General features: G+C 62.1%; 15 non-coding genes across 15 annotated transcripts; 9 read left to right on the top strand and 6 right to left on the bottom strand.

Annotated features, from left to right (window-relative positions):
- Positions 1-145: 145 nt before the first annotated feature.
- Positions 146-217, top strand: TRNAG-UCC (transfer RNA glycine (anticodon UCC)). The gene has a single exon. It is a non-coding gene; the product is annotated as a tRNA-Gly (tRNA).
- Positions 218-495: 278 nt separating this feature from the next.
- Positions 496-567, top strand: TRNAE-CUC (transfer RNA glutamic acid (anticodon CUC)). Its single transcript has one exon. It is a non-coding gene; the product is annotated as a tRNA-Glu (tRNA).
- A 4,135-nt stretch (positions 568-4,702) lies between these two features.
- TRNAG-GCC (transfer RNA glycine (anticodon GCC)) lies at positions 4,703-4,773 on the bottom strand. The gene has a single exon. It is a non-coding gene; the product is annotated as a tRNA-Gly (tRNA).
- A 1,665-nt stretch (positions 4,774-6,438) lies between these two features.
- Positions 6,439-6,521, bottom strand: TRNAL-CAG (transfer RNA leucine (anticodon CAG)). The gene has a single exon. It is a non-coding gene; the product is annotated as a tRNA-Leu (tRNA).
- A 578-nt stretch (positions 6,522-7,099) lies between these two features.
- On the top strand, positions 7,100-7,171 carry TRNAD-GUC (transfer RNA aspartic acid (anticodon GUC)). Its single transcript has one exon. It is a non-coding gene; the product is annotated as a tRNA-Asp (tRNA).
- Positions 7,172-8,000: 829 nt separating this feature from the next.
- On the top strand, positions 8,001-8,072 carry TRNAG-UCC (transfer RNA glycine (anticodon UCC)). The gene has a single exon. It is a non-coding gene; the product is annotated as a tRNA-Gly (tRNA).
- A 278-nt stretch (positions 8,073-8,350) lies between these two features.
- On the top strand, positions 8,351-8,422 carry TRNAE-CUC (transfer RNA glutamic acid (anticodon CUC)). Its single transcript has one exon. It is a non-coding gene; the product is annotated as a tRNA-Glu (tRNA).
- Positions 8,423-12,556: 4,134 nt separating this feature from the next.
- On the bottom strand, positions 12,557-12,627 carry TRNAG-GCC (transfer RNA glycine (anticodon GCC)). Its single transcript has one exon. It is a non-coding gene; the product is annotated as a tRNA-Gly (tRNA).
- A 1,673-nt stretch (positions 12,628-14,300) lies between these two features.
- TRNAL-CAG (transfer RNA leucine (anticodon CAG)) lies at positions 14,301-14,383 on the bottom strand. The gene has a single exon. It is a non-coding gene; the product is annotated as a tRNA-Leu (tRNA).
- Positions 14,384-14,961: 578 nt separating this feature from the next.
- Positions 14,962-15,033, top strand: TRNAD-GUC (transfer RNA aspartic acid (anticodon GUC)). Its single transcript has one exon. It is a non-coding gene; the product is annotated as a tRNA-Asp (tRNA).
- Positions 15,034-15,883: 850 nt separating this feature from the next.
- Positions 15,884-15,955, top strand: TRNAG-UCC (transfer RNA glycine (anticodon UCC)). Its single transcript has one exon. It is a non-coding gene; the product is annotated as a tRNA-Gly (tRNA).
- A 278-nt stretch (positions 15,956-16,233) lies between these two features.
- On the top strand, positions 16,234-16,305 carry TRNAE-CUC (transfer RNA glutamic acid (anticodon CUC)). The gene has a single exon. It is a non-coding gene; the product is annotated as a tRNA-Glu (tRNA).
- Positions 16,306-20,439: 4,134 nt separating this feature from the next.
- On the bottom strand, positions 20,440-20,510 carry TRNAG-GCC (transfer RNA glycine (anticodon GCC)). Its single transcript has one exon. It is a non-coding gene; the product is annotated as a tRNA-Gly (tRNA).
- A 1,673-nt stretch (positions 20,511-22,183) lies between these two features.
- TRNAL-CAG (transfer RNA leucine (anticodon CAG)) lies at positions 22,184-22,266 on the bottom strand. The gene has a single exon. It is a non-coding gene; the product is annotated as a tRNA-Leu (tRNA).
- A 578-nt stretch (positions 22,267-22,844) lies between these two features.
- On the top strand, positions 22,845-22,916 carry TRNAD-GUC (transfer RNA aspartic acid (anticodon GUC)). The gene has a single exon. It is a non-coding gene; the product is annotated as a tRNA-Asp (tRNA).
- The last annotated feature ends 19 nt before the right edge of the window (positions 22,917-22,935 follow it).

Raw genomic sequence — 22,935 nt, forward strand, 5'->3', positions numbered from 1 at the left:
GACGAGGAAGAGAAAGGGGAGTAGGAGGAGGAAGAGAAGGAGGAGGAGGAGGAGGAGGAGGAGGAGGAGGAGGAGAAGGCGGCGGCGACGAGAGTGCGCTCGGGCGAGCCCGGTGCCGGCGTCTCGGGGCGGCCCGGGCTGTGCAGCGTTGGTGGTATAGTGGTGAGCATAGCTGCCTTCCAAGCAGTTGACCCGGGTTCGATTCCCGGCCAACGCAGCGGGCTGACCTTTTACCGAGCTCCACGGGCGGCCGGCCGGCCGGGGGCCTGTGAGGGAGAGCTGGGAGCAGGGAGCTAGCTGGCCCCAGCGGCTTTTCTTGTGTGTGCGAGAAGCAGGCGCGCAGTGTTCTGAGGGCGCTGCAAGCAGGAAGGACGGTAGGACACGTGGATTGCCAGGGGCGGCGCGTGGCTGGACTTGGAAAGGCCGGGTCTTGGCGCCAAGGTGGCGCCGAGCGGGTGCTATGGGTCCAGCAGGAGCAGTGGTAGAGCCTGACGCTCCCTGGTGGTCTAGTGGTTAGGATTCGGCGCTCTCACCGCCGCGGCCCGGGTTCGATTCCCGGTCAGGGAAGCCTTTCTTCTGCCTCTCTACCTCCCACCGTCCACATCCCACTTTTAGGCCACGCTTGCTCCGCGGCCTCGGCGCCCCGACAAGAGCCGCCCGGTGCCCTGCACCTCCAGCCCAAGCCCTGCCAGGCAACCTCCACCCTCCCTCCCCGGCCAAACCTTTTGGCCGCACTGGCGCGCGCCCACTCGAGGCCTTCGACGTCCCGTGTCTTCCTTTTCGGACGCTTGCCTCAGCCCCAAACACGAGTGGCCGGGGCCGCGCCTCTCGCCGCCGTGGCCGTGGCCACGAGCAAACGCCCCCGCCTGTGTCTGGACTCTCCATCAGCACTGCTTTTCCCCCACGGCGACAGCGGCGGCAGCGCCGACGGCGACGGCGGTGTCACACGCGGTGCCTTCTAACAAAGCCGGATCCCCTGTGGAAAGGAGCACCGGTGGGCAGACGGGTGCTTCGCACCACCGCAGCAGGTTTCCTGAACGCCCTTGCCGGTGCCGTGGGGGTGGCTGACAGTGTGGGATGAAGGTGTTTGTGGCCGCGGTCGGTGGCCACCCCACGCGGGTTAGGGAACGGAGCAGAAGGACCCCATGGAGAGAGGGCGGCGGTGGGCCGCGTGCTGGGAGGTGCGAGGAAGGGCCTGGGGTGTCTGGGTGGAGCGCGGGCAGGAGCGGGAGGTGTTGGGCTGGCGGGGACCTGGCCCGGGAGAGCGGCTGGCCACTCAGGCAGGGGCTCAGCAGAAGCTTGGGGGTGGTGGCAGCACCTGGCCCGGCACGTGTGTACGGGTGGGTCAGATCAGGGGCCGGGGTGGGCCTGGAGTAGGAGTGCGTCTGAGGAGCACTGGCGGAAGTGAGACTTCCGGGCAGGACATGTGACAGTCGGGCCTGGGATACAAGGGGAAGGTGGCGGGGAGAGGGGTCCGAGCCGGCAGGCTGGGGGGAAGGGCGGGGTGTGTGAGTGGGCTGTGGGGCGAGGAAGACGGTGGGAGAGGACCCCTTCGCGGTGGGGTGGCGGGTGAGCGCGCCAGACTGGTGTGCTGTGCGGCAAGGTGGTCAGGCTAACCAGTGGGTTGGGACTGGGGGCGGTGGGTAGGAGGCAGGCAAGAGAAGAGCAGAAACGGAGCGCGCCTCAGGGGCTAGGCGGGGTCCGAATGGGGTGGGGGCATTCTACTGCCCCAGAGACATATACATCACCTCTCATCGGGAGAAACCATCCGGTCTCAGGTGTGTGTGGCGGCGGGGGTGGGGGGAGGAGGGGTTGAGGTTGAAAGAGGCCAAAGGAGAGGTCCCCTATGATCCAGCAATCCCACTCCTGGGTACGTACCCGGCAATGACGAAACAAGAGTGCAAAAAGGCACAAGCACCTCCACGTTCACAGCGGCACTATTTGCAGTAGCCAAGACACGGGAAAAAAACCCAAGTGCCCGTCAACGGGTGGCTAGTACAAGAAGAGGTGGTATATATGTACTATGGGATATTACTCAGCCATTAATAAAAAAGAATGAAATATTGCCATTTGCCACAACAAGAATGCTCCCAGAGAATATTACACTTAGTGAAGTAGGTCCGACAGAGAAGCACAAAGATATGTGGAATCTAAAAAGTACTACCAATGAATCTATGTGCAAAACAGAAACAGACTCACAGACCTAGAAGACACAGTGATGGTTACCCGAGGTAAAAAGGAGGGGTGGAGGGATAAATTAGGAGCTCGATGAACAGATACACAGTACTTCATATAAAGGAGATAAGCAACAAGGATTTCCAGAATAACGCAGGGAGTGATAGTCAATATCCTGCAATAACCTGTAGTGGAAATCAATCTGAAACAATATTAGACATGGAAAACAGTATCCCCCTTGCTGTACACCTGAAACTAACTCAATATTGTTAATCAACTCTTCTTCTTAAACCACGAGTACTAGTACTTATAAGTAAGTAAGTAAGTAAATAAATAAAAACAACGACCAAAATAAACAGGAGAAACATGAGCCATCAGATGATCCAGCAATCCCCGTCGTGGGTACACATCCGCCAAAGAGAAAAACTGTTGTTTGAAGAGATCCACGCACCCCCGTGTTTGCAGCAGCACTGTGTGCCGCAGCCAAGACATAGAAAAAACCCATGTGCCCGTCAACAGTTGGCTGACAGGAAAAGATGCGGTATATATGTACTGTGGAATATTACTCAGCCATTTCAGAAAACGAAATATTGCCATTTGCCACAATAAGGATGGTCCTAGAGAACATTACACTTAGCGAAGTAAGTCTGACAGAGAAGCACAAACATACGTGGAATCTAAAACATAATAGAAAAGAAGGTATGTGCAAAAGAGAAACAGACTCACAGACATAGGAAACACACTGATGGTTCCCCGAGGAGAACGGGAGGGGTGGAGGCATAAATTAGGAGCTGCGATGAACAGATACACCGTACTTCATATAAAAGACATAAGCAACAAGGATTTCCAGAATAACACCGGGAATGATATTCAATATCCTGTAGTAAACTGTAATGGAAAGCAATCTGAAACAATATTAGACATGGAAGACAGTATCCGCTTTGCTGTGCACCTGAAACTAACTCAATATCGTTAATCAACTTTTCTTCCAAAATTACAGCTACTAGTTCTTATAAGTAAATGAATAAGTAAATATTAAATGCATAAATAAAAACAACACACTAAATAAATAGGTGGAATACGAGCTCCCATATGATCCAGCCCTCCCCATCGTGGGTACACATCGGCAAAGGAGAGAAACTGTCATTTGCAGAGATCCATGCACCCCCACGTTCACAGCAGCACTACGGGCCACAGCCAAGACATGGACAAAACCCAAGTGCCCATCAACCGATGGCTGGCACAGGAAGACGTGGTACGTATGTACTGTGGAATATTACTCAGCCATACAAAAGAGTGAGATATTGCCATTTGCACCGATAAGGATGGACCTAGAGTATACTCCACTTAGCGACGTAAGTCAGGCAGAGAAGCACAAAGATATGTGGAATCTAAACCGTACTACAAACGGATGTATGTGCCAAAGAGCAACGGACTCACAGACATGGAAAACACACTGTTCGTTACCCAAGGGGAAAGTGTAGGGCAGGGAAGAATCCGGAGCTGCGATTAACAGAGGGGAAATACTATACATAAAGCACAGAAGCAACAAGGATTTGCCGTACAGCACAGGGAACTGTATTCATATGTCGTGATAACGTATAATGGAAAATAACCTGGAAAAGGACATATAACTGAATCACTTGGCTGTACACCTGAAAGTAACCCAGTATTGTAAATCAACCGTACTGCTACGAAAAGGAGACGAAGACGAAGGGGGAAAAAAGGAGGGCAACGGGACAGAGGCAAGGGCAGGATCCTTGACAACGTAGGATTTGGAAAGGATCGGGGGAAAAGTGGGGAGATAGGGGGTGGGATGGGGGTGTCTGTGGGAGTAGGGTGGAGGCTGAGGTGGTGGTGCCGGTGGTGCTGTCCCGAGGGCTGACGCTGTTGGTGGGAGCAGAGGTTCAGGGGAGGGGGTGGTGTTTGTCGTGCTGATGGTGGTGGTGGCAGTAGTGGTGGAGGAGCGGGCCGGTGTTGGAAACGTATTTCTGTCGAGGGTCAGAACATGAATCTAGAGTGCAGTCTGCGATGATAGTGTGGACTTCTTTTTGAACTCCTCGTGCAAGTGGACGCTTTGGGGACTCTCCAGGAAAATGGGATGTATCACTCCCAGAGGTGGCAACTTCCTTGCTCCTGGTTGTGCAAACATAGTATAACTTTCGCAGTGCGGGCAGAGTGAGGCAGAGAGCTTGGAAACGTGGCGAAAGGTGAAGAGGTTGGGCTGTGCGGGTGCCAGTGTGGGGTGTTCCTTACAGCGAGAAGCGTGACACAAGCGGGGTCGGGGTAAGGACGAGAGCAAGGACAAGGAAGGGGTCTGGGCGTAAGAGTGGCTGAGCCCGCAAGGTGTCAGGTCCTGGAGGCGTGGCTCCCGGGTGTGTGTGGGGTGGGGGCGTCTGCGTGGGAAGGACAGGGGCCGGAAGGTGCGGTGGTGAGCGAGCTGTTGCAGGACCGGTGCCTTGAGTGTGGCAGCGGGGAAGCCCAGCTCCGCTGTGGGGCTGCGGGAACCAAAAGGGGACGCTGCGGCTGCATGGGCCGGGAATCGAACCCGGGCCTCCCGCGTGGCAGGCGAGAATTCTACCACTGAACCACCCATGCACCGATGGCCGCCGGCGCCCGGCGCTGCCCCAGCGGCGCTCGCCGCCAACCGCCGGACCCTGGTCACTGCTCGCCCCGTGGGCATGTGCTCCATTTGAGCAGGAGGCCGACGGGCCACCTGAATGAGAGGCTCCGGGCACGCTGGCGACCCCAGGGCGCGAGGCGGTCGGAAGCACCGAGGGACGAGGGACGGAGGGACGCAGGCGTGCTCGGCCCGTCCCGCGCTTTCTCTGCCGTCCACGGCCGCCGCGAGACTGTCGGTGTCGCCAGAGGAAGCCAGGAGCCGAAGCGGCCTGGCCCGCGCCCGAATCCCAGTCAGGGCAGGCGAGGCGTGGCCGCTGCGGCTGAGCGCCGACGTTCCTCTCAGCAGCCGCCCGGCCCCGACGCACAGCCCCTCTGGCGGCTGGCTTTCTTGCTGGTGCGGGGCGTGCGAGGGCGGGCGGGGGCAGGGATCGGAGCTCGGGGCTGTGCAGGGACCGCGAGCGTGGGAGATGGACACCGGGCACCGCCGCCGCCGCCGCCGCCGCCGCCGCCGCCGTCGCCGAGCGGCGCTCAGGCCACAAGACCAAAGGTGTCTGAGCCTCGCTTCTGCGCTCTGGCCCACCCCTCTCCCGCGGGGTCCCGCTCTGCTGCGTTGGTTGTGAGGAGAAGCACTTGGGCAGACTGGCTGCTGGCTCGCGGACAGCCCGGTGAGGGAGGGAGCGCGCCAGGGTGTGGTTGGGTCCGGCCGGAGCAGCGGCTTCCCCGAGGGACTTGCGCTGTGGCGCCGAGGTGGGTGGCCCGGGCTGGGGGCCGGACGTCTGTGGTGGGTGACAGGGCATCCAGGGCTTCCGCTCACTACTCACTGGAGCACCGTTCCCGGGAGCGACTCCTGCGCCAGGCCCCGTGCAGGGAGGGCCCCCTGTTGGCTGGCCAGCAGGAGGCTGGGCTGCACGCGGCCCGGCAGGCAGGCAGGCAGGCAGGCAGGTAGGCAGGTGTGGTCCGGCCAAGGTCCCAAGGCGAAAAAGCACCGAGGGCACGCACCACAGGCCGGCAAGACGGTGTGGCTGTGGAGGGAATGGAATGGGCAGGCGGGCCGTTGGGGCTGGCGGGAAGGACAGGATGTTGGAAAGAGGGAGAGCTGCTGGTGGCGGAAGTGGAAGAAAGGCTGTGAGAGCGAGTCCGCTGTTCACCGGGCCGAAGTCGGAGGGCGGGCCAGGCGTGGACGGGCTTTCCACACGCGGCCGTTCTGCGTGTGGCGGTGGGGGCGGGGTGGAGCGTGGGAGTGGGAGTGGGAGGGAGGGACGAAGGCAGGCAGGCAGGCAGGCAGGCAGGCAGGCAGGCAGGCAGGAAAACCAGCAGCAGCAGCAGCAGCCGCAAGCAGGTGAGGAAAGATGGGCTGCGAAGGACTGAAGGTTTTTCTGGTGGGGGTGCAGGTAGGAGGGGGCTTAGGAGCTGGCCCCTGGGGAGGGCGTTTGTCCGGAAAGCCAGTCGCCGGAGGGTTCCTAGTGCGCCGTTTCTGCCAGGCCCGCGGCCGTGGCTGAGAAGGTCCCGCGTCTGAGAGGCGTGGATGTCCGGGCCGGAGTTTGGAGAGGCCGCAAGAGTGCAGGGCGCGAACGGACTGGAAGGCAGTAAAGCGCTGCCATAGGGCCGGGTGCGTTTGTCGGGCGGGCCAAAAGGCTGGCTTGTCAGGAGTGGGATTCGAACCCACGCCTCCAGGGGAGACTGCGACCTGAACGCAGCGCCTTAGACCGCTCGGCCATCCTGACGGCGGGCCTGGGCGTGCGCGTGGCCGCTGGGCTGGCTGGGACCCGACGCGACGCGAACCCCGGTGCCCTTGGCGGGGCGCGGTGCTCCGCGCCAGGCGCGCGGCCGTCTGGGTGAGCGACAGAACGGGCGCGCGGCGGCCGACGGGGAGCACGGCCAGACGACGCGCCTGGCTGCGCCGCGGTGGCGCCCTCGCCCACCCCTGGCCCCGGACGCAGCCGGGCCGCGTCGGGCCAGCCCCTGCCGCCGACCCCCACCCGCGCGTCTCCTCGCCGGCCATGGCCCGGCGCGCGCCCACCCCCTCCTCGCAGCCTTGCTTTCCGTCTCGGGCCCCCTCCACCCGGCGCGATCCCCGCGTCGGAGGCAGTAGGCAGCGCGCACTCGGAGTTTTCAGGGCCACGCGGGTCCGGGTCCCTGTCGGGGTCGGGGGCTGCTGCTTTGGAGGACGCGGTTGGTGTGGCGTTGGGTCGGGTCGGGTCGGGCACGAGCCGGGCGCCCGTGGTGGGCAGGGGGCCGGAGGGCAGGGGGAGGCGTCGGCAGGCAGCCCGAGAGCGGCCGGGCGCGGGGGCGGTGGCCGCCGTCCTCGTTAGTATAGTGGTGAGTATCCCCGCCTGTCACGCGGGAGACCGGGGTTCGATTCCCCGACGGGGAGGCAACACGCCCTCTTTTGGTGGCTGGCGCCGCTCTCTGTCCTGCCGCCTGGCTCCCAAGGGCCCTTCTTCTCCTCCCTCCGCCCTCCGCCCTCCAGCGAGGCGCAGGGCGCCAGCGCGTGCCCAGCCTGCCCACCCTCGCCCCCCTGCAGCCACCCAGCCCTTCCTCCTCGCCGGGCGCTCAGTCGCCAGGGCCGAGCGACGGCCTCCTCTGGACCCCACAAGCGCCCGATGACATTGCGGCCCGCCCCAAGTGGCTGTCTCAGGGGGCTCCTTGCGTCGCGACGCACAGCTGCGCAGCTATGCACAGCGGCATAGGTGCACAGCTGCCGGGACGGGTGGGAGGCGGATGAGTGCCGTCCCCCTGTCGGTGCGGGGAGTGGCCTGGCCCAGCGCCCGGTGGAGAAGGGCTTTGGCGAGCCGGGGGCTGGAAGACGCGTGCCCCGGGGGCGGGGGCGGGCCGCGGCGTGGAGCGGAGGGCCCTGGAGCAGCAAGGCAGCGAGAGCGCCCCCCTGAGGCGGTCGGGCCGGTGGCCGAGGGCAGCTTCGTAGGGCTGGCGCGGGTGGGGCGCCGGGGAGCCTTGGTGGCGCCTGTGACGTCACAGAGCTGCCGGCCGGCGGGGCGTCGGGGCAGGGCTGCTCCAAGCGGCGGCTGCGGCGGCGGCGGCTGAGGAGGAGGAGGAGGAGGACGAGGAGGAGGACGAGGAAGAGAAAGGGGAGTAGGAGGAGGAAGAGAAGGAGGAGGAGGAGGAGGAGGAGGAGAAGGCGGCGGCGACGAGAGTGCGCTCGGGCGAGCCCGGTGCCGGCGTCTCGGGGCGGCCCGGGCTGTGCAGCGTTGGTGGTATAGTGGTGAGCATAGCTGCCTTCCAAGCAGTTGACCCGGGTTCGATTCCCGGCCAACGCAGCGGGCTGACCTTTTACCGAGCTCCACGGGCGGCCGGCCGGCCGGGGGCCTGTGAGGGAGAGCTGGGAGCAGGGAGCTAGCTGGCCCCAGCGGCTTTTCTTGTGTGTGCGAGAAGCAGGCGCGCAGTGTTCTGAGGGCGCTGCAAGCAGGAAGGACGGTAGGACACGTGGATTGCCAGGGGCGGCGCGTGGCTGGACTTGGAAAGGCCGGGTCTTGGCGCCAAGGTGGCGCCGAGCGGGTGCTATGGGTCCAGCAGGAGCAGTGGTAGAGCCTGACGCTCCCTGGTGGTCTAGTGGTTAGGATTCGGCGCTCTCACCGCCGCGGCCCGGGTTCGATTCCCGGTCAGGGAAGCCTTTCTTCTGCCTCTCTACCTCCCACCGTCCACATCCCACTTTTAGGCCACGCTTGCTCCGCGGCCTCGGCGCCCCGACAAGAGCCGCCCGGTGCCCTGCACCTCCAGCCCAAGCCCTGCCAGGCAACCTCCACCCTCCCTCCCCGGCCAAACCTTTTGGCCGCACTGGCACGCGCCCACTCGAGGCCTTCGACGTCCCGTGTCTTCCTTTTCGGACGCTTGCCTCAGCCCCAAACACGAGTGGCCGGGGCCGCGCCTCTCGCCGCCGTGGCCGTGGCCACGAGCAAACGCCCCCGCCTGTGTCTGGACTCTCCATCAGCACTGCTTTTCCCCCACGGCGACAGCGGCGGCAGCGCCGACGGCGACGGCGGTGTCACACGCGGTGCCTTCTAACAAAGCCGGATCCCCTGTGGAAAGGAGCACCGGTGGGCAGACGGGTGCTTCGCACCACCGCAGCAGGTTTCCTGAACGCCCTTGCCGGTGCCGTGGGGGTGGCTGACAGTGTGGGATGAAGGTGTTTGTGGCCGCGGTCGGTGGCCACCCCACGCGGGTTAGGGAACGGAGCAGAAGGACCCCATGGAGAGAGGGCGGCGGTGGGCCGCGTGCTGGGAGGTGCGAGGAAGGGCCTGGGGTGTCTGGGTGGAGCGCGGGCAGGAGCGGGAGGTGTTGGGCTGGCGGGGACCTGGCCCGGGAGAGCGGCTGGCCACTCAGGCAGGGGCTCAGCAGAAGCTTGGGGGTGGTGGCAGCACCTGGCCCGGCACGTGTGTACGGGTGGGTCAGATCAGGGGCCGGGGTGGGCCTGGAGTAGGAGTGCGTCTGAGGAGCACTGGCGGAAGTGAGACTTCCGGGCAGGACATGTGACAGTCGGGCCTGGGATACAAGGGGAAGGTGGCGGGGAGAGGGGTCCGAGCCGGCAGGCTGGGGGGAAGGGCGGGGTGTGTGAGTGGGCTGTGGGGCGAGGAAGACGGTGGGAGAGGACCCCTTCGCGGTGGGGTGGCGGGTGAGCGCGCCAGACTGGTGTGCTGTGCGGCAAGGTGGTCAGGCTAACCAGTGGGTTGGGACTGGGGGCGGTGGGTAGGAGGCAGGCAAGAGAAGAGCAGAAACGGAGCGCGCCTCAGGGGCTAGGCGGGGTCCGAATGGGGTGGGGGCATTCTACTGCCCCAGAAACATATACATCACCTCTCATCGGGAGAAACCATCCGGTCTCAGGTGTGTGTGGCGGCGGGGGTGGGGGGAGGAGGGGTTGAGGTTGAAAGAGGCCAAAGGAGAGGTCCCCTATGATCCAGCAATCCCACTCCTGGGTACGTACCCGGCAATGACGAAACAAGAGTGCAAAAAGGCACAAGCACCTCCACGTTCACAGCGGCACTATTTGCAGTAGCCAAGACACGGGAAAAAACCCAAGTGCCCGTCAACGGGTGGCTAGCACAAGAAGAGGTGGTATATATGTACTATGGGATATTACTCAGCCATTAATAAAAAAGAATGAAATATTGCCATTTGCCGCAACAAGAATGCTCCCAGAGAATATTACACTTAGTGAAGTAGGTCCGACAGAGAAGCACAAAGATATGTGGAATCTAAAAAGTACTACCAATGAATCTATGTGCAAAACAGAAACAGACTCACAGACCTAGAAGACACAGTGATGGTTACCCGAGGTAAAAAGGAGGGGTGGAGGGATAAATTAGGAGCTCGATGAACAGATACACAGTACTTCATATAAAGGAGATAAGCAACAAGGATTTCCAGAATAACGCAGGGAGTGATAGTCAATATCCTGCAATAACCTGTAGTGGAAATCAATCTGAAACAATATTAGACATGGAAAACAGTATCCCCCTTGCTGTACACCTGAAACTAACTCAATATTGTTAATCAACTCTTCTTCTTAAACCACGAGTACTAGTACTTATAAGTAAGTAAGTAAGTAAATAAATAAAAACAACGACCAAAATAAACAGGAGAAACATGAGCCATCAGATGATCCAGCAATCCCCGTCGTGGGTACACATCCGCCAAAGAGAAAAACTGTTGTTTGAAGAGATCCACGCACCCCCGTGTTTGCAGCAGCACTGTGTGCCGCAGCCAAGACATAGAAAAAACCCATGTGCCCGTCAACAGTTGGCTGACAGGAAGAGATGCGGTATATATGTACTGTGGAATATTACTCAGCCATTTCAGAAAACGAAATATTGCCATTTGCCACAATAAGGATGGTCCTAGAGAACATTACACTTAGCGAAGTAAGTCTGACAGAGAAGCACAAACATACGTGGAATCTAAAACATAATAGAAAAGAAGGTATGTGCAAAAGAGAAACAGACTCACAGACATAGGAAACACACTGATGGTTCCCCGAGGAGAACGGGAGGGGTGGAGGCATAAATTAGGAGCTGCGATGAACAGATACACCGTACTTCATATAAAAGACATAAGCAACAAGGATTTCCAGAATAACACCGGGAATGATATTCAATATCCTGTAGTAAACTGTAATGGAAAGCAATCTGAAACAATATTAGACATGGAAGACAGTATCCGCTTTGCTGTGCACCTGAAACTAACTCAATATCGTTAATCAACTTTTCTTCCAAAATTACAGCTACTAGTTCTTATAAGTAAATGAATAAGTAAATATTAAATGCATAAATAAAAACAACACACTAAATAAATAGGTGGAATACGAGCTCCCATATGATCCAGCCCTCCCCATCGTGGGTACACATCGGCAAAGGAGAGAAACTGTCATTTGCAGAGATCCATGCACCCCCACGTTCACAGCAGCACTACGGGCCACAGCCAAGACATGGACAAAACCCAAGTGCCCATCAACCGATGGCTGGCACAGGAAGACGTGGTACGTATGTACTGTGGAATATTACTCAGCCATACAAAAGAGTGAGATATTGCCATTTGCACCGATAAGGATGGACCTAGAGTATACTCCACTTAGCGACGTAAGTCAGGCAGAGAAGCACAAAGATATGTGGAATCTAAACCGTACTACAAACGGATGTATGTGCCAAAGAGCAACGGACTCACAGACATGGAAAACACACTGTTCGTTACCCAAGGGGAAAGTGTAGGGCAGGGAAGAATCCGGAGCTGCGATTAACAGAGGGGAAATACTATACATAAAGCACAGAAGCAACAAGGATTTGCCGTACAGCACAGGGAACTGTATTCATATGTCGTGATAACGTATAATGGAAAATAACCTGGAAAAGGACATATAACTGAATCACTTGGCTGTACACCTGAAAGTAACCCAGTATTGTAAATCAACCGTACTGCTACGAAAAGGAGACGAAGACGAAGGGGGAAAAAAGGAGGGCAACGGGACAGAGGCAAGGGCAGGATCCTTGACAACGTAGGATTTGGAAAGGATCGGGGGAAAAGTGGGGAGATAGGGGGTAGGATGGGGGTGTCTGTGGGAGTAGGGTGGAGGCTGAGGTGGTGGTGCCGGTGGTGCTGTCCCGAGGGCTGACGCTGTTGGTGGGAGCAGAGGTTCAGGGGAGGGGGTGGTGTTTGTCGTGCTGATGGTGGTGGTGGCAGTAGTGGTGGAGGAGCGGGCCGGTGTTGGAAACGTATTTCTGTCGAGGGTCAGAACATGAATCTAGAGTGCAGTCTGCGATGATAGTGTGGACTTCTTTTTGAACTCCTCGTGCAAGTGGACGCTTTGGGGACTCTCCAGGAAAATGGGATGTATCACTCCCAGAGGTGGCAACTTCCTTGCTCCTGGTTGTGCAAACATAGTATAACTTTCGCAGTGCGGGCAGAGTGAGGCAGAGAGCTTGGAAACGTGGCGAAAGGTGAAGAGGTTGGGCTGTGCGGGTGCCAGTGTGGGGTGTTCCTTACAGCGAGAAGCGTGACACAAGCGGGGTCGGGGTAAGGACGAGAGCAAGGACAAGGAAGGGGTCTGGGCGTAAGAGTGGCTGAGCCCGCAAGGTGTCAGGTCCTGGAGGCGTGGCTCCCGGGTGTGTGTGGGGTGGGGGCGTCTGCGTGGGAAGGACAGGGGCCGGAAGGTGCGGTGGTGAGCGAGCTGTTGCAGGACCGGTGCCTTGAGTGTGGCAGCGGGGAAGCCCAGCTCCGCTGTGGGGCTGCGGGAACCAAAAGGGGACGCTGCGGCTGCATGGGCCGGGAATCGAACCCGGGCCTCCCGCGTGGCAGGCGAGAATTCTACCACTGAACCACCCATGCACCGATGGCCGCCGGCGCCCGGCGCTGCCCCAGCGGCGCTCGCCGCCAACCGCCGGACCCTGGTCACTGCTCGCCCCGTGGGCATGTGCTCCATTTGAGCAGGAGGCCGACGGGCCACCTGAATGAGAGGCTCCGGGCACGCTGGCGACCCCAGGGCGCGAGGCGGTCGGAAGCACCGAGGGACGAGGGACGGAGGGACGCAGGCGTGCTCGGCCCGTCCCGCGCTTTCTCTGCCGTCCACGGCCGCCGCGAGACTGTCGGTGTCGCCAGAGGAAGCCAGGAGCCGAAGCGGCCTGGCCCGCGCCCGAATCCCAGTCAGGGCAGGCGAGGCGTGGCCGCTGCGGCTGAGCGCCGACGTTCCTCTCAGCAGCCGCCCGGCCCCGACGCACAGCCCCTCTGGCGGCTGGCTTTCTTGCTGGTGCGGGGCGTGCGAGGGCGGGCGGGGGCAGGGATCGGAGCTCGGGGCTGTGCAGGGACCGCGAGCGTGGGAGATGGACACCGGGCACCGCCGCCGCCGCCGCCGCCGCCGCCGCCGCCGTCGCCGAGCGGCGCTCAGGCCACAGGACCAAAGGTGTCTGAGCCTCGCTTCTGCGCTCTGGCCCACCCCTCTCCCGCGGGGTCCCGCTCTGCTGCGTTGGTTGTGAGGAGAAGCACTTGGGCAGACTGGCTGCTGGCTCGCGGACAGCCCGGTGAGGGAGGGAGCGCGCCAGGGTGTGGTTGGGTCCGGCCGGAGCAGCGGCTTCCCCGAGGGACTTGCGCTGTGGCGCCGAGGTGGGTGGCCCGGGCTGGGGGCCGGACGTCTGTGGTGGGTGACAGGGCATCCAGGGCTTCCGCTCACTACTCACTGGAGCACCGTTCCCGGGAGCGACTCCTGCGCCAGGCCCCGTGCAGGGAGGGCCCCCTGTTGGCTGGCCAGCAGGAGGCTGGGCTGCACGCGGCCCGGCAGGCAGGCAGGCAGGCAGGCAGGCAGGCAGGCAGGTAGGCAGGTGTGGTCCGGCCAAGGTCCCAAGGCGAAAAAGCACCGAGGGCACGCACCACAGGCCGGCAAGACGGTGTGGCTGTGGAGGGAATGGAATGGGCAGGCGGGCCGTTGGGGCTGGCGGGAAGGACAGGATGTTGGAAAGAGGGAGAGCTGCTGGTGGCGGAAGTGGAAGAAAGGCTGTGAGAGCGAGTCCGCTGTTCACCGGGCCGAAGTCGGAGGGCGGGCCAGGCGTGGACGGGCTTTCCACACGCGGCCGTTCTGCGTGTGGCGGTGGGGGCGGGGTGGAGCGTGGGAGTGGGAGTGGGAGGGAGGGACGAAGGCAGGCAGGCAGGCAGGCAGGCAGGCAGGCAGGCAGGAAAACCAGCAGCAGCAGCAGCAGCCGCAAGCAGGTGAGGAAAGATGGGCTGCGAAGGACTGAAGGTTTTTCTGGTGGGGGTGCAGGTAGGAGGGGGCTTAGGAGCTGGCCCCTGGGGAGGGCGTTTGTCCGGAAAGCCAGTCGCCGGAGGGTTCCTAGTGCGCCGTTTCTGCCAGGCCCGCGGCCGTGGCTGAGAAGGTCCCGCGTCTGAGAGGCGTGGATGTCCGGGCCGGAGTTTGGAGAGGCCGCAAGAGTGCAGGGCGCGAACGGACTGGAAGGCAGTAAAGCGCTGCCATAGGGCCGGGTGCGTTTGTCGGGCGGGCCAAAAGGCTGGCTTGTCAGGAGTGGGATTCGAACCCACGCCTCCAGGGGAGACTGCGACCTGAACGCAGCGCCTTAGACCGCTCGGCCATCCTGACGGCGGGCCTGGGCGTGCGCGTGGCCGCTGGGCTGGCTGGGACCCGACGCGACGCGAACCCCGGTGCCCTTGGCGGGGCGCGGTGCTCCGCGCCAGGCGCGCGGCCGTCTGGGTGAGCGACAGAACGGGCGCGCGGCGGCCGACGGGGAGCACGGCCAGACGACGCGCCTGGCTGCGCCGCGGTGGCGCCCTCGCCCACCCCTGGCCCCGGACGCAGCCGGGCCGCGTCGGGCCAGCCCCTGCCGCCGACCCCCACCCGCGCGTCTCCTCGCCGGCCATGGCCCGGCGCGCGCCCACCCCCTCCTCGCAGCCTTGCTTTCCGTCTCGGGCCCCCTCCACCCGGCGCGATCCCCGCGTCGGAGGCAGTAGGCAGCGCGCACTCGGAGTTTTCAGGGCCACGCGGGTCCGGGTCCCTGTCGGGGTCGGGGGCTGCTGCTTTGGAGGACGCGGTTGGTGTGGCGTTGGGTCGGGTCGGGTCGGGCACGAGCCGGGCGCCCGTGGTGGGCAGGGGGCCGGAGGGCAGGGGGAGGCGTCGGCAGGCAGCCCGAGAGCGGCCGGGCGCGGGGGCGGTGGCCGCCGTCCTCGTTAGTATAGTGGTGAGTATCCCCGCCTGTCACGCGGGAGACCGGGGTTCGATTCCCCGACGGGGAGGCAACACGCCCTCTTTTGGTGGCTGGCGCCGCTCTCTGTCCTGCCGCCTGGCTCCCAAGGGCCCTTCTTCTCCTCCCTCCGCCCTCCGCCCTCCAGCGAGGCGCAGGGCGCCAGCGCGTGCCCAGCCTGCCCACCCTCGCCCCCCTGCAGCCACCCAGCCCTTCCTCCTCGCCGGGCGCTCAGTCGCCAGGGCCGAGCGACGGCCTCCTCTGGACCCCACAAGCGCCCGATGACATTGCGGCCCGCCCCAAGTGGCTGTCTCAGGGGGCTCCTTGCGTCGCGACGCACAGCTGCGCAGCTATGCACAGCGGCATAGGTGCACAGCTGCCGGGACGGGTGGGAGGCGGATGAGTGCCGTCCCCCTGTCGGTGCGGGGAGTGGCCTGGCCCAGCGCCCGGTGGAGAAGGGCTTTGGCGAGCCGGGGGCTGGAAGACGCGTGCCCCGGGGGCGGGGGCGGGCCGCGGCGTGGAGCGGAGGGCCCTGGAGCAGCAAGGCAGCGAGAGCGCCCCCCTGAGGCGGTCGGGCCGGTGGCCGAGGGCAGCTTCGTAGGGCTGGCGCGGGTGGGGCGCCGGGGAGCCTTGGTGGCGCCTGTGACGTCACAGAGCTGCCGGCCGGCGGGGCGTCGGGGCAGGGCTGCTCCAAGCGGCGGCTGCGGCGGCGGCGGCGGCTGAGGAGGAGGAGGAGGAGGAGGAGGAGGACGAGGAGGAGGACGAGGAAGAGAAAGGGGAGTAGGAGGAGGAAGAGAAGGAGGAGGAGGAGGAGGAGGAGGAGGAGGAGGAGAAGGCGGCGGCGACGAGAGTGCGCTCGGGCGAGCCCGGTGCCGGCGTCTCGGGGCGGCCCGGGCTGTGCAGCGTTGGTGGTATAGTGGTGAGCATAGCTGCCTTCCAAGCAGTTGACCCGGGTTCGATTCCCGGCCAACGCAGCGGGCTGACCTTTTACCGAGCTCCACGGGCGGCCGGCCGGCCGGGGGCCTGTGAGGGAGAGCTGGGAGCAGGGAGCTAGCTGGCCCCAGCGGCTTTTCTTGTGTGTGCGAGAAGCAGGCGCGCAGTGTTCTGAGGGCGCTGCAAGCAGGAAGGACGGTAGGACACGTGGATTGCCAGGGGCGGCGCGTGGCTGGACTTGGAAAGGCCGGGTCTTGGCGCCAAGGTGGCGCCGAGCGGGTGCTATGGGTCCAGCAGGAGCAGTGGTAGAGCCTGACGCTCCCTGGTGGTCTAGTGGTTAGGATTCGGCGCTCTCACCGCCGCGGCCCGGGTTCGATTCCCGGTCAGGGAAGCCTTTCTTCTGCCTCTCTACCTCCCACCGTCCACATCCCACTTTTAGGCCACGCTTGCTCCGCGGCCTCGGCGCCCCGACAAGAGCCGCCCGGTGCCCTGCACCTCCAGCCCAAGCCCTGCCAGGCAACCTCCACCCTCCCTCCCCGGCCAAACCTTTTGGCCGCACTGGCGCGCGCCCACTCGAGGCCTTCGACGTCCCGTGTCTTCCTTTTCGGACGCTTGCCTCAGCCCCAAACACGAGTGGCCGGGGCCGCGCCTCTCGCCGCCGTGGCCGTGGCCACGAGCAAACGCCCCCGCCTGTGTCTGGACTCTCCATCAGCACTGCTTTTCCCCCACGGCGACAGCGGCGGCAGCGCCGACGGCGACGGCGGTGTCACACGCGGTGCCTTCTAACAAAGCCGGATCCCCTGTGGAAAGGAGCACCGGTGGGCAGACGGGTGCTTCGCACCACCGCAGCAGGTTTCCTGAACGCCCTTGCCGGTGCCGTGGGGGTGGCTGACAGTGTGGGATGAAGGTGTTTGTGGCCGCGGTCGGTGGCCACCCCACGCGGGTTAGGGAACGGAGCAGAAGGACCCCATGGAGAGAGGGCGGCGGTGGGCCGCGTGCTGGGAGGTGCGAGGAAGGGCCTGGGGTGTCTGGGTGGAGCGCGGGCAGGAGCGGGAGGTGTTGGGCTGGCGGGGACCTGGCCCGGGAGAGCGGCTGGCCACTCAGGCAGGGGCTCAGCAGAAGCTTGGGGGTGGTGGCAGCACCTGGCCCGGCACGTGTGTACGGGTGGGTCAGATCAGGGGCCGGGGTGGGCCTGGAGTAGGAGTGCGTCTGAGGAGCACTGGCGGAAGTGAGACTTCCGGGCAGGACATGTGACAGTCGGGCCTGGGATACAAGGGGAAGGTGGCGGGGAGAGGGGTCCGAGCCGGCAGGCTGGGGGGAAGGGCGGGGTGTGTGAGTGGGCTGTGGGGCGAGGAAGACGGTGGGAGAGGACCCCTTCGCGGTGGGGTGGCGGGTGAGCGCGCCAGACTGGTGTGCTGTGCGGCAAGGTGGTCAGGCTAACCAGTGGGTTGGGACTGGGGGCGGTGGGTAGGAGGCAGGCAAGAGAAGAGCAGAAACGGAGCGCGCCTCAGGGGCTAGGCGGGGTCCGAATGGGGTGGGGGCATTCTACTGCCCCAGAGACATATACATCACCTCTCATCGGGAGAAACCATCCGGTCTCAGGTGTGTGTGGCGGCGGGGGTGGGGGGAGGAGGGGTTGAGGTTGAAAGAGGCCAAAGGAGAGGTCCCCTATGATCCAGCAATCCCACTCCTGGGTACGTACCCGGCAATGACGAAACAAGAGTGCAAAAAGGCACAAGCACCTCCACGTTCACAGCGGCACTATTTGCAGTAGCCAAGACACGGGAAAAAACCCAAGTGCCCGTCAACGGGTGGCTAGTACAAGAAGAGGTGGTATATATGTACTATGGGATATTACTCAGCCATTAATAAAAAAGAATGAAATATTGCCATTTGCCGCAACAAGAATGCTCCCAGAGAATATTACACTTAGTGAAGTAGGTCCGACAGAGAAGCACAAAGATATGTGGAATCTAAAAAGTACTACCAATGAATCTATGTGCAAAACAGAAACAGACTCACAGACCTAGAAGACACAGTGATGGTTACCCGAGGTAAAAAGGAGGGGTGGAGGGATAAATTAGGAGCTCGATGAACAGATACACAGTACTTCATATAAAGGAGATAAGCAACAAGGATTTCCAGAATAACGCAGGGAGTGATAGTCAATATCCTGCAATAACCTGTAGTGGAAATCAATCTGAAACAATATTAGACATGGAAAACAGTATCCCCCTTGCTGTACACCTGAAACTAACTCAATATTGTTAATCAACTCTTCTTCTTAAACCACGAGTACTAGTACTTATAAGTAAGTAAGTAAGTAAATAAATAAAAACAACGACCAAAATAAACAGGAGAAACATGAGCCATCAGATGATCCAGCAATCCCCGTCGTGGGTACACATCCGCCAAAGAGAAAAACTGTTGTTTGAAGAGATCCACGCACCCCCGTGTTTGCAGCAGCACTGTGTGCCGCAGCCAAGACATAGAAAAAACCCATGTGCCCGTCAACAGTTGGCTGACAGGAAAAGATGCGGTATATATGTACTGTGGAATATTACTCAGCCATTTCAGAAAACGAAATATTGCCATTTGCCACAATAAGGATGGTCCTAGAGAACATTACACTTAGCGAAGTAAGTCTGACAGAGAAGCACAAACATACGTGGAATCTAAAACATAATAGAAAAGAAGGTATGTGCAAAAGAGAAACAGACTCACAGACATAGGAAACACACTGATGGTTCCCCGAGGAGAACGGGAGGGGTGGAGGCATAAATTAGGAGCTGCGATGAACAGATACACCGTACTTCATATAAAAGACATAAGCAACAAGGATTTCCAGAATAACACCGGGAATGATATTCAATATCCTGTAGTAAACTGTAATGGAAAGCAATCTGAAACAATATTAGACATGGAAGACAGTATCCGCTTTGCTGTGCACCTGAAACTAACTCAATATCGTTAATCAACTTTTCTTCCAAAATTACAGCTACTAGTTCTTATAAGTAAATGAATAAGTAAATATTAAATGCATAAATAAAAACAACACACTAAATAAATAGGTGGAATACGAGCTCCCATATGATCCAGCCCTCCCCATCGTGGGTACACATCGGCAAAGGAGAGAAACTGTCATTTGCAGAGATCCATGCACCCCCACGTTCACAGCAGCACTACGGGCCACAGCCAAGACATGGACAAAACCCAAGTGCCCATCAACCGATGGCTGGCACAGGAAGACGTGGTACGTATGTACTGTGGAATATTACTCAGCCATACAAAAGAGTGAGATATTGCCATTTGCACCGATAAGGATGGACCTAGAGTATACTCCACTTAGCGACGTAAGTCAGGCAGAGAAGCACAAAGATATGTGGAATCTAAACCGTACTACAAACGGATGTATGTGCCAAAGAGCAACGGACTCACAGACATGGAAAACACACTGTTCGTTACCCAAGGGGAAAGTGTAGGGCAGGGAAGAATCCGGAGCTGCGATTAACAGAGGGGAAATACTATACATAAAGCACAGAAGCAACAAGGATTTGCCGTACAGCACAGGGAACTGTATTCATATGTCGTGATAACGTATAATGGAAAATAACCTGGAAAAGGACATATAACTGAATCACTTGGCTGTACACCTGAAAGTAACCCAGTATTGTAAATCAACCGTACTGCTACGAAAAGGAGACGAAGACGAAGGGGGAAAAAAGGAGGGCAACGGGACAGAGGCAAGGGCAGGATCCTTGACAACGTAGGATTTGGAAAGGATCGGGGGAAAAGTGGGGAGATAGGGGGTGGGATGGGGGTGTCTGTGGGAGTAGGGTGGAGGCTGAGGTGGTGGTGCCGGTGGTGCTGTCCCGAGGGCTGACGCTGTTGGTGGGAGCAGAGGTTCAGGGGAGGGGGTGGTGTTTGTCGTGCTGATGGTGGTGGTGGCAGTAGTGGTGGAGGAGCGGGCCGGTGTTGGAAACGTATTTCTGTCGAGGGTCAGAACATGAATCTAGAGTGCAGTCTGCGATGATAGTGTGGACTTCTTTTTGAACTCCTCGTGCAAGTGGACGCTTTGGGGACTCTCCAGGAAAATGGGATGTATCACTCCCAGAGGTGGCAACTTCCTTGCTCCTGGTTGTGCAAACATAGTATAACTTTCGCAGTGCGGGCAGAGTGAGGCAGAGAGCTTGGAAACGTGGCGAAAGGTGAAGAGGTTGGGCTGTGCGGGTGCCAGTGTGGGGTGTTCCTTACAGCGAGAAGCGTGACACAAGCGGGGTCGGGGTAAGGACGAGAGCAAGGACAAGGAAGGGGTCTGGGCGTAAGAGTGGCTGAGCCCGCAAGGTGTCAGGTCCTGGAGGCGTGGCTCCCGGGTGTGTGTGGGGTGGGGGCGTCTGCGTGGGAAGGACAGGGGCCGGAAGGTGCGGTGGTGAGCGAGCTGTTGCAGGACCGGTGCCTTGAGTGTGGCAGCGGGGAAGCCCAGCTCCGCTGTGGGGCTGCGGGAACCAAAAGGGGACGCTGCGGCTGCATGGGCCGGGAATCGAACCCGGGCCTCCCGCGTGGCAGGCGAGAATTCTACCACTGAACCACCCATGCACCGATGGCCGCCGGCGCCCGGCGCTGCCCCAGCGGCGCTCGCCGCCAACCGCCGGACCCTGGTCACTGCTCGCCCCGTGGGCATGTGCTCCATTTGAGCAGGAGGCCGACGGGCCACCTGAATGAGAGGCTCCGGGCACGCTGGCGACCCCAGGGCGCGAGGCGGTCGGAAGCACCGAGGGACGAGGGACGGAGGGACGCAGGCGTGCTCGGCCCGTCCCGCGCTTTCTCTGCCGTCCACGGCCGCCGCGAGACTGTCGGTGTCGCCAGAGGAAGCCAGGAGCCGAAGCGGCCTGGCCCGCGCCCGAATCCCAGTCAGGGCAGGCGAGGCGTGGCCGCTGCGGCTGAGCGCCGACGTTCCTCTCAGCAGCCGCCCGGCCCCGACGCACAGCCCCTCTGGCGGCTGGCTTTCTTGCTGGTGCGGGGCGTGCGAGGGCGGGCGGGGGCAGGGATCGGAGCTCGGGGCTGTGCAGGGACCGCGAGCGTGGGAGATGGACACCGGGCACCGCCGCCGCCGCCGCCGCCGCCGCCGCCGCCGCCGTCGCCGAGCGGCGCTCAGGCCACAAGACCAAAGGTGTCTGAGCCTCGCTTCTGCGCTCTGGCCCACCCCTCTCCCGCGGGGTCCCGCTCTGCTGCGTTGGTTGTGAGGAGAAGCACTTGGGCAGACTGGCTGCTGGCTCGCGGACAGCCCGGTGAGGGAGGGAGCGCGCCAGGGTGTGGTTGGGTCCGGCCGGAGCAGCGGCTTCCCCGAGGGACTTGCGCTGTGGCGCCGAGGTGGGTGGCCCGGGCTGGGGGCCGGACGTCTGTGGTGGGTGACAGGGCATCCAGGGCTTCCGCTCACTACTCACTGGAGCACCGTTCCCGGGAGCGACTCCTGCGCCAGGCCCCGTGCAGGGAGGGCCCCCTGTTGGCTGGCCAGCAGGAGGCTGGGCTGCACGCGGCGGCGGCAGGCAGGCAGGCAGGCAGGCAGGCAGGTAGGCAGGTGTGGTCCGGCCAAGGTCCCAAGGCGAAAAAGCACCGAGGGCACGCACCACAGGCCGGCAAGACGGTGTGGCTGTGGAGGGAATGGAATGGGCAGGCGGGCCGTTGGGGCTGGCGGGAAGGACAGGATGTTGGAAAGAGGGAGAGCTGCTGGTGGCGGAAGTGGAAGAAAGGCTGTGAGAGCGAGTCCGCTGTTCACCGGGCCGAAGTCGGAGGGCGGGCCAGGCGTGGACGGGCTTTCCACACGCGGCCGTTCTGCGTGTGGCGGTGGGGGCGGGGTGGAGCGTGGGAGTGGGAGTGGGAGGGAGGGACGAAGGCAGGCAGGCAGGCAGGCAGGCAGGCAGGCAGGCAGGCAGGAAAACCAGCAGCAGCAGCAGCAGCCGCAAGCAGGTGAGGAAAGATGGGCTGCGAAGGACTGAAGGTTTTTCTGGTGGGGGTGCAGGTAGGAGGGGGCTTAGGAGCTGGCCCCTGGGGAGGGCGTTTGTCCGGAAAGCCAGTCGCCGGAGGGTTCCTAGTGCGCCGTTTCTGCCAGGCCCGCGGCCGTGGCTGAGAAGGTCCCGCGTCTGAGAGGCGTGGATGTCCGGGCCGGAGTTTGGAGAGGCCGCAAGAGTGCAGGGCGCGAACGGACTGGAAGGCAGTAAAGCGCTGCCATAGGGCCGGGTGCGTTTGTCGGGCGGGCCAAAAGGCTGGCTTGTCAGGAGTGGGATTCGAACCCACGCCTCCAGGGGAGACTGCGACCTGAACGCAGCGCCTTAGACCGCTCGGCCATCCTGACGGCGGGCCTGGGCGTGCGCGTGGCCGCTGGGCTGGCTGGGACCCGACGCGACGCGAACCCCGGTGCCCTTGGCGGGGCGCGGTGCTCCGCGCCAGGCGCGCGGCCGTCTGGGTGAGCGACAGAACGGGCGCGCGGCGGCCGACGGGGAGCACGGCCAGACGACGCGCCTGGCTGCGCCGCGGTGGCGCCCTCGCCCACCCCTGGCCCCGGACGCAGCCGGGCCGCGTCGGGCCAGCCCCTGCCGCCGACCCCCACCCGCGCGTCTCCTCGCCGGCCATGGCCCGGCGCGCGCCCACCCCCTCCTCGCAGCCTTGCTTTCCGTCTCGGGCCCCCTCCACCCGGCGCGATCCCCGCGTCGGAGGCAGTAGGCAGCGCGCACTCGGAGTTTTCAGGGCCACGCGGGTCCGGGTCCCTGTCGGGGTCGGGGGCTGCTGCTTTGGAGGACGCGGTTGGTGTGGCGTTGGGTCGGGTCGGGTCGGGCACGAGCCGGGCGCCCGTGGTGGGCAGGGGGCCGGAGGGCAGGGGGAGGCGTCGGCAGGCAGCCCGAGAGCGGCCGGGCGCGGGGGCGGTGGCCGCCGTCCTCGTTAGTATAGTGGTGAGTATCCCCGCCTGTCACGCGGGAGACCGGGGTTCGATTCCCCGACGGGGAGGCAACACGCCCTCTTTTGG

Source organism: Eubalaena glacialis, unplaced genomic scaffold, assembly GCF_028564815.1.
Source record: "Eubalaena glacialis isolate mEubGla1 unplaced genomic scaffold, mEubGla1.1.hap2.+ XY scaffold_353, whole genome shotgun sequence".
Classification (NCBI taxonomy): Eukaryota; Metazoa; Chordata; class Mammalia; order Artiodactyla; family Balaenidae; genus Eubalaena; species Eubalaena glacialis.